Source organism: Lampris incognitus, chromosome 2 (genome assembly GCF_029633865.1).
Source record: "Lampris incognitus isolate fLamInc1 chromosome 2, fLamInc1.hap2, whole genome shotgun sequence".
NCBI classification, from domain to species: domain Eukaryota; kingdom Metazoa; phylum Chordata; class Actinopteri; order Lampriformes; family Lampridae; genus Lampris; species Lampris incognitus.
This window is the reverse complement of record NC_079212.1, coordinates 141,251,501-141,261,873: the sequence shown is the minus strand read 5'-3', so window position 1 is coordinate 141,261,873 and position 10,373 is coordinate 141,251,501.

Here is a 10,373-nt window from a genome sequence, read left to right as displayed (position 1 = left end):
CCAAGGGGCAGCCGTGAGTAGAGGGAGGAGTCGTTGGCAGCTTGACTGGAGGTGGCCACTTGCTGTGTGTTTAGCACAGCAGCACACTCAGCTGCTCCCTCAACCTGTAGTGCGATGGTAATTGCTCTGGACAGCAGCAGATCGTCTTTTTCCAGCAGGAGAGTCTCACGCACCTTTGCGTTGTTGGTGTGTTCGATTAGCTGGTCGCGAACCATCTCGTCCCGAAGCGCGCCAAACTTGCATGAGCTAGCTAGCCCTCGCAAATTAGCTACATACTGCTGCACAGACTCACCAGGCAGTTGGTGTCGCTGACAGAATATAAATCGCCGAAGGAGGGCACTCTGTGGAGCAGCGAAATGGGTGCTCATAAGTCCCACAGCTTCGTCAAAGCTTGTGACGTTCCCCAGAGTCCCGAGCACACGATGACCCTCTGCTCCCAAGCAGTGTAGCAACAGAGCCGTCTTCCTAGCCTGGCTCACGTCGTCGAGCCCTGAGGCGATGATGTAATTTTCAAAACTATGTAGCCAGCGAGTCCATGGTACCGGAGGCTCGCCAGGTAATGCCAGGAAGGGGGCAGGTGGTGGGAGAGAGATATCAGCCATCCTCGTCGCCAATATTGTATTTAGAAATCACGTCAGGACACAGCGCTGTCGCTCGACACAACCACTACGTTGCATTCTTTATTTAGACTGACACAGCATCACAGGCAGACCCGATCAAACAACCCAGAGCCCGCAGGCATCACCAATCGATCCCAGCACAATAGATCAGCACCAAATCAAATGCAGCACTGTCGATGTGTGCAGACACAACACTAGCCTTAACTATACCAGTGTAAGCTACTAATAAGACACGTTAGCCCCTAGCTAACGGGTCTGACCCTTTAGCCGAGCGGTTAGCGATGTCGCCTTGTGGTGCAGTACACTTCGTATCGAATCCCGCACCGGGCAAGAAAATAACCGGTTACATTGGTGGCAGCGGTGGGATCCGGAAGTGTGCAGATCCTCAGAAGTCTCTTCGGAGCGCGGAATGACAAAGCGCGAGGGCGCGCTTCCGGGGAGGGTGACGACTGTAAACTACTAATAAGACACGTTAGCCCCTAGCTAACGGGTCTGACCCTTTAGCCGAGCGGTTAGCGATGTCGCCTTGTGGTGCAGTACACTCCGTATCGAATCCCGCACCAGGCAAGAAAATAACCGGTTACACCAGCAGTAGCAACGGTATCTGTTGAGAGGTCATTTTCAGCGATGAAGAGAGTGAAGACCCTCCGTCGAAATCGCACCGGACAAGGACGCCTTTCATCGCTGGCCCTGACTTCAGTTGAGAAGGAGGGACTTTCCAAACTCCAACAAGCGGGAGACTTTTACAGTAAAGTCACGGAGGTGTTCATTCGCAAGGAGAGACGCCTGGGTTTCGTGTTCCAGTACAGTACGATAACATATTTCTAGAACTTTATGCGATGGCTGCTGGTTCATACCAGAGCCCTAGAAAGAGAGAGTTGCGTCAATGAGGGGTCAGAGCGCGAGAGGGTCACGTGGTTCATGTAGCCGCCGAATAGTTCCAAACGAAGCTTGGCGGGTCGTTTAAATGAACTGATTAGCCGCGATTTCTGGTAACTACTGTAACCGGTTATTTTCTTGCCCGGTGCGGGATTCAATACGGGGTGTACTGCACCACAAGGCGACATCACTAACCGCTCGGCTAAAGGGTCAGACCCGTTAGCTAGGGGCTAACGTGTCTTATTAGTAGTTTACAGTCGTCACCTTCCCCGGAAGCGCGCCCTCGCGCTTGGTTATTCCCGCGCTCCGAAGAGACTTCTGAGGATCTGCACACTTCCGGATCCCACCGCTGCCACCAATGTAACCGGTTATTTTCTTGCCCGGTGCGGGATTGGATACGGGGTGTACTGCACCACAAGGCGACATCACTAACCGCTCGGCTAAAGAAAGGGTCAGACTGGTTAGCTAGGGGCTAACGTGTCTTATTAGTAGTTTACACTAATAACCAATATTTTCAGATTTTTACATTTATGTATAGATATAGAAATATTCCAACGTGACACATATTCTGTGCGCAGTGTTTGGAACTATCCGGGGCTCCCATGATCCGCCATTGCTGTTGAATAATTGGCCCATTGACGTCTACGGTGTTGACGTAACTCTCTCTTTCTAGGGCTCTGGCTCATACTGTTCGCTAGCCTGATAAGCTGATGGCGATCTGAGTTGACTGCTGTGCTGCACTGGTTATACTCTACTGATTTGAGACCGCCGTGTCTCATTTACATGTGAACGTATTGTAACGTGCATGGATAAGAAGACACGCTGGCCGCTGGCTGGCGGGTCTGACCCTTTAGTCTGGCGGTTAGCTTTGTCTTCTGCGGCGCGGGCGATACGGGTTCGCTTCCCGGCCGCGGCAGTTCCTGTGGCTGCGTTGTCCCCCGAATTCGCTACAGTATGCTTTGTGCTATGAAGTGGCGATCTGAGTTGACTGCTGTGCTGCACTGGTTATACTTTATGTAAGACCTCCTTCTTTACCTTTTGAATGTAGGCCTGTGCGTTGTGCATTGATGTTGAGGACGTTGTATTTGGAGAGAGATAAGTTGGGCCAGAGCAGATTGGCTATGAACGGCCCTGAGGTAGGCTAATGTCGCTGCCCATCAATCAAGGGCGACGTGTGTGGCCCTGGATTTGAAACATTGTATCGCGACTGGCAGTTTATTTTTGTTTTGTTTTGGGTAATTTGATCATAAAGTGCGCCACTGTAACACTCCGCTTACTGTTTGTTAGAGCGGGTTCTGGGGCATCCATTTACCTGAATGGCATTTCCTTGACACTGCACTCACCCATAACATTTGTGCTTGGCACAATGTGTAATTAAATGTACTAAAATGTTTTACGCTTACCCAATCTCAAAGCTCACGGCACGTGCCTGGCGCTAATCAATGATAATATTTGCGTTGTGCGTAACAACTAATGACCCAAGTGTTTGTTGATGTGAAAGGAAGAGTCAAACACATCACTAATTGTTATTTTGTATTTTGTAACATCCTAAACTTACCTGCTGTCTCCAGGATGTTTGTCAAGGAACTTGTTTAGCTATCTGCCAAGCTAGCAATCACATCCACACAAGGGCAGAATAGTATGCATGTATTGAAAAGAAGAAAGCCACTTTATTTTGTCATGGTAGGTTACAGCGAATTTGTTCTCTGCATGTAACCAGTCCTGGAGCAGTGGGCAGCTGCAGCGCCCGGGGACCAGCTCCAGTTTTTCTTTCCATTGCCTTGCTCAGGGGCACAGACGGCAGTATTAACCCTAACATGCATGTCTCTTTGATGGTGGGAGGAAGCCGGAGCACCCGGAGGAAACCCACAGAGAGAACATGCAAACTCCACACAGAAAGGACCTGGTCCGGCCTGGGGTTCAAACCCAGGACCTTCTTGCTGTGAGGCAACAGTGCCAACCACTGAAATTAGCACTCTCACCATCATCACCTTTCGTTGTCTGTCGAGCAAGTCGGGGCTCTAATGGTGACGGTGTTGGCAGGCACAAGTTAGGGTCTTCCCTCTCATAAAAACCTTCACCGGAATGATGACAGATTTGAGGTGCAGTGATTCCATGACGCAAAATCAGCATTAATGCACTTTCCTAACAGGAGTGATGTCTCACCCGACTTCCACACAGTCTTTTGTGTATTTGACTTGTTAATATGATATCTACCAGGGTTTTTTTTTTAAAATGTCCATCCATTATCCCAACCGCTTATCCTGCTCTCAGAGTCGCGGGGATGATGGGGCCTATCCCAGCAGTCATTGCGGCAGGCAGGGAGACACCCTGGACAGGCCGACAGGCGATCACAGGGCCGACACACACACACACACACACACTAAGGGACAATTCAGTACGGCCGATCCACCTGACCTACATGTCTTTGGACTGTGGGAGGAAACCGGAGCACCTGGAGGAAACCCACACAGACACGAGTAGAACATGCAAACTCCACACAGAGGGCGACCCGGGACCGGGACGACCCCCAAGGTTGGACTCCCCCCGGGCTTGATCCCAGGACCAGACCCATATGAGCCAAACCGACACAAATTCCTTGAACGTGGAAACATGCCTGGCCAATTAAATGTGATTCTGATGCAAAGACCTCCGTGTTCATAGCCTCCTGAGACCCAGGGAAAATAATGTTTAATTTCTTCTTTTTTTGTACATAAATTAAGTGTTGGGGTGGTGAAACACACATTGGAAAGAAAAACATGGTAAAACTTGATTTTGTTCAAATTTTACAACATTTCCACTGTAGTGGACAACGCCCCCCCCTCCCCCCCCACACACACACACTTGGCATCATTTTAAAGGCAGTTTTCCTCTTTAAGGGAAAACAGGACTGAATACAGTGGCGTGTATAGTGCCTTTAAAATGATGTCAGATGTGTGCGGGGGGGGGGGGGGTCCACTACCATGGACATGGTGTAAAATTTGAACAAAATCAAGTTTTAACATGTTTTTCTTTGCATTTTACCACCCCAACACTTAATGTACAGACGATAGAAATTAAACATTATTTTTCCTGTGTCTCAGGAGATATGGAGGCAGAGACCATCAGTTTCTACTGAACCTCGACCAAAAAAAACACAAAACAAAAAAACAGACGGTGCAGATTTCTGTTCGTCAGTCTACAACCAAACTAGTCGTCCTTGTCCACTACACCCAAACTTACTTTATTTCCTGTCGGTTCAAAGTGCCGTTCATTTACATCTGCACACTAACAGAAAAATGACATATCACATTCTGTGCAACAGATCTCAACACGTCAGTACACATCTATATGCACACCCCCCCACCCCGCCGCCGCCACCTGTTTCTCTGTTAAACAAGCCTCAAATCGATGCATTTAAATTTGCAGCAGAAATTGCAACACACCGCTTTCTTAGAGGAACCGATGACGTCAGTAAAGACGTGTCAACATATGACGCTACGAGCAGAGGGGACTGGGAAGATAAGCAGTCTGCACAAAGGGTGAAAGTGAGGAAAAACATAAAGCATACCTTTGGTTCGCGGCAGCACCAGATGACTGATAAAAAAAAATCTTAACGACTGCTTCCCTTTATGGCCTTTCTGTACATGACACGTGGGCTGAACGTCTACTTTTGTATTGACAGCCGTGTGCTGCAAATTGCTCCCCCTTCTCCCGTAACAACAACTGTGCCTGTCAGACACAAATGGGGAAATGGCTTTGTGCTTCAGAAGTCAAATTAACGTCAAAAAACAAAGGGGAAAAAATGTGTAATGGCATAATGCCCACACCCTTACTAACCAGCAAGGCCACACGAGAACTCCCAATCCGCCTCTTAGCCCCGCCCCCATGCCAAACACTGATCAATGCCTGGCCTCGATATGCTGACGTCTCAAGTTCACACTATTTTCTTAGACGTCCAGGTTCTGAATGTCATTGTGCGGATTAAACACGTTTCTTTTAGGTTGTTCAGCCCTGTAGTCATTGAAACCCACACACGGACACAGGATATTTCCACTGGGCACACAATAACGGAGGAGGAAACCAGAAATACAAAAATAAACTTTAGTTGTTCCACCTGACAGACAAAGATTACAACTACAAAAAGCAAACAAAATTTAACTCTCCCAGGGGTTGAGATCCTCCTTCGGGGTTTGAGCTTTGGCGCTGCTCCAGCATCAGCCAGAGTCTGCTGTTGGGGTCCGCCGGTCCAGCGTCTCCGCAGACAGCAGGAGAACCTCTTCACGAGCTGAAGAGCGGCACAGGCACTCCTATTCGCCCTGCCATCTCCCACCTTTCCCTGCCTAATACAGGAACCTCGCCCTGCAGCCCACTAACTATCTTCACCGCCGGCAGCCCTAAACAGCATGCGAACGGCACCCACCCCCTGGTTCTGAGTGCAAGTTCCTGCTTGCTCAGCTGGGCTCCTGCCCCGTAACGTCTACCAAGCTCCGCTCTCCAGAGACACACATGCCTGCTCACTCTCCTCTTTTCAACCCTCCACCCTCACTGCCAAACACCCTCTTGCACAGGTGCCATTACTTTAGTTAACCACTTCCTTGTGATCACTCACTCTGACCTCCTCTACCTCCCTGCCTGGCACACGTACTCACTACACTCTCCCCTCCCTTAAATATGACTCGTCCCCGAGTCAAAACATCTCATAGTCCCTGGACCACATGTGTGGCCTTCTCTGTGGTCCCTGGCGTGTCCCCTGCAAAGTCTGTTGTCTCCTCAGCCTCTCTCCTTCCTTGGCCACCCGAGGTGTTGATCCTCCACTCTGCCGCAGTTCCTCATGGGCATCCTGGCTGGATGCCTCCCCGCTCCGCGCTCCTGGCTCTTCCAATTGCTCTACCCTCCATGTCGGTTCTCTCGTCTGCCTCTCTCCTTCCACCCCCACCTGGCTGGGGGCTGCCGCACTCTCGGGCCCGGATGCACCAGTCCCGCTCCCGATCTCCCTGTGGAACCCGGGACACACAAACGAACCCAGCCAGCACTGCCACTTGTTCTCGGATGCGGAGACGTGCCCTGCCTCCTCCGCCCAACCTCCTGGTTGCTTGCCTCTGGAACTGGGGATAGAAAAGGTTTGAGTCTGTTGTAATGCATGGTTATTTTAGTTCCTCCCTCAACCAATACTACACGATATAAAACTTCTGTGTCTCTCTCTATGATCCTACAGGGGCCCCTAAATCGCCTTTGCAGCTTGGGACAGACATCCTTTTTTCTAGCCTTAGCGCAGACCTACTCAAACTCTCCCTCTGAGTAGTACTGCCACTTCAAAGGCCTCCTTTTGCCTACTAGAGGCCCTTGCCTGATGGCCCCTTACAGCGCCTACTACCGTGGACAAAGTGGCATTCAACCTAGACACATACTTCGTGGCTGAAGAGAACCCCTCCCCCTCACCAAGACCCAACATAATGTCTATGGGAAGAACTATCCCCTGCCCAAACAGAACCTTGCAGGGAGTAAATCCTGTGCTCACGTGCACACTGCTTCTATATGCCATCATCACATAAACCAATAGCATGTCCCAATTAGCCTGGTTTTCTTCCACAAATAAGGATAACAGACAAAAGTGTTCTGTTAAACCTTTCAACCAGCCCTAAGATGTGCTTATTTCGATCAGGGGTTTCTGGCAGTGGCCCTAGGATGTCCAACGCCACCCGCTCATATGCTCTTGACGCTATTGTGGACTGAAGAGGGGGCACACAACTGCTGTCCAGTTATCTTATGGGAACCACAGCCTACACACTCCCAGCACCAACGTTTGACATCCCCAAATCACCCCAGCCAGTAGAAACGGTCCTTCACCTTGGCCTGCAATTTTTGTACCCCCAAGTGACCCGCAGTCACTGAATCATGCAACTGTTCCAGTACTTTTGGCTGAAACAATCTGATGCAAGGTGAGGTGAGTTCTCCCTAAATCATCATCCCCTGAACTAAACACTGATACATTTCTGTACAGCAAATCACGAATGACTGCCAGTTCAAGGGTCTCAAAACCTTTTTGGTGTAACCCAAGGTCTTCTAACAGCGTGTCAGCTATCCGGGGTACACAGTAACGTTCATTTGTGGAGTTTGCAACGCAGTAGACATTTTTGACCCGTATTCACCACATAAGCCTCGGTTCCTATAATGGGGGGCTCGTTTTTAGCCCGGAAACCTTGGACTACGGGAACTAAAGTCCAACGATGGATGGAAAAGACAGAAAGAAAAATTCTCTGAAAGGGCCTGAGACTGAGCCGGAGTTCATCACCTTGGGCATGGTGAGGAAACTCATTAGCCAAGGCTTGGCGCAACAAAAGGCTGAATATGCCAAACTGCTGGAAAAACAACTTGCCCAACAGAAAGCCCATTATGAGGAGATGCTTAATAAACCAGGCTGATACGTTCAGCAAACTTGTACAGATATTGATGGATTCTACCAACGAGCGTTTTGACTCTGCAAACAGCAACACGCATGAGCTCAAAAAGAGCCTCCAGTATACCCAGCATGAAGTTGACGTACTGAAGAACACCACCTCCATGCTCTCAAATGACAATGAGCTGCATGAGAAGAACTTGTCTGCGACACCCTCAAGATCCTTAACAGAACCACAGACTACCTAGAAAACCAGTCTAGACGGAACAACCTGGTTTTCGATGGCATCGAGGAGTCCGTGCGGGAAACCTGGGACAAATCTGTCGAAAAGGTACGCAACCTGATCTCCACCAAACTGAAGCTGGACGGCGGAGCCATGACCATCGAAAGAGCGCATCGCACGGGCAAGCCTGACACTACCCATTTACCCATTATGGCGCATTCTTTTTTCCCCAAAGTCTACAACGACTCCATACTTAAGGAGAAAGTCAAGCCCTAATAGGATCTCCTGAGACGGCACATCAGCCACCAAAAACACTGCCACTAGTGCCAGAGAATCAAACTGACAAACAGTGTGCCACTTTCCCAGGACCCCCCCCCCCCCAACCATTTGAAGCAGAAATGTCCCCCTGGTGCCCCATCAACTCTGACACACTCACTACAATAAGTATACTCATAGTTACACTTGAATAAGCTACTTTTTGTAAGGGGAGTAATCTCACGTCAGTCTACTGAGTCAATAGTCCTGCTGACAGTTACCTCAAGTGTTTACGTTTTCCATGAAAATCTATAGCATTGGCGTCCGGGTAGCGTAGCGGTCTAGCCGTCTATTGAACTGAGTGAACTAGAACAACAAAAAGGTGCTTGTGTGATTGTATGTGTGTGTTTGGCTGAGGGATTTTTTTTTTATACATTCATTTCTAGTTTTTCCCCTTATCCCACCCGATTAACCCAATGGCATATGGCCGGAACTCTTGTCGAACAACTCCCTGGCTCACGTTTCCACAGGAAGGAGATAGTCGTAACACTAGCTTCCTTCAAACTCGTGTCGGCTGCTCTCGCTATTTTTACACACTGAAGCCCTCCTCGCATGGATTGCATCACCTTCAGGGCCGCGAAGGAGGCGTAGGGAGAATGCTTTCAGTTGCTTGGCTGCAGGCGCCCGGAGTGGGCCAGAGGGGTCGCTGGAGAACGACGAGTCCCCGAACACTACACCGACCTACACCCACTATCCCTCGGGTAAGGGTGGCCTAATGAATGCCTTACCCCGTGACGCTCTGGCCGTGACCGGTTACGGCGAGTCTGGGATACGAACCTCCCAGCCACACGACGAGCGGCGTGCAAGAACGGCGGTTTATTCCGCTCGGGCACCAGAGCGGCCCTGGCTGAGGAATTTAAGTGGGTAATCTATCTATCTATCTATCTATCTATCTATCTATCTATCTATCTATCTATCTATCTATCTATCTATCTATCTATCTATCTATCTAGTCTATCTATCTATCTATCTATCTATCTATCTATCTATCTATCTATCTATCTATCTATCTATCTATCTATCTATCTATCTATCTGTCTATCTATCTATCTATCTATCTATCTATCTATCTATCTATCTATCTATCTATCTATCTATCTATCTATCTATCTATCTATCTGTCTATCTATCTGTCTCTCTATCTGTCTGTCTGTCTATCTATCTGTCTATCTGTCTGTCTGTCTGTCTGTCTGTCTGTCTGTCTGTCTGTCTGTCAAGTCACCCCCCCCCCACCCTATCCATTATCTCAGACCGCTTACCAGACCGCTTATCCTACTCAGGGTCGCGGGGTTGTGCTGGAGCCTATCCCAGCAGTCATTGGGCGGCAGGCGGGAGACACCCTGGACAGGTCACCAGGCCATCACAGGGCCGACACACACACCTATACACTCACACATTCACACCTAGGGACAGTTTAGTACGGCTGATCCACCTGACCTACATGTCTTTGGACTGTGGGAGGAAACCGGAGCCCCCGGAGGAAACCCACACAGCTTGCAAACTCCACACAGACGGACGACCCGGGACGACCCCCAAGGTTGGACGACCCCGGGGCTCGAACCCAGGACCTTCTTGCTGTGAGGCGACCGCGCTAACCACTGCCTCACAGTTATTTATCTCTTAATCCAACCACGTTCGGAGTCAACCCCAGCCACAAGCTCCTCCTCCTTATTATGCCTGAGTTTGTCACTGCCCCAACACATGAGCACACTCACATTCCCACAATTCACATTCATTCACACTAACACATATGGCCTTTGGTACGGCTCCACATGCACACGCGCACACTTTTAACCTGCTCTCATAAGAAACACGTTGTGTTGCATAATTATGATTCAGAAGCACCACACGAATCATGAGGATCATCACGCTGATGTGTCAACCCACTGCTCCAAACTGCTATGTAGTCATGTCTGCTGTAGCCAGGACTCTCTCTCTCTCTCTCCCCCCCCCCCCC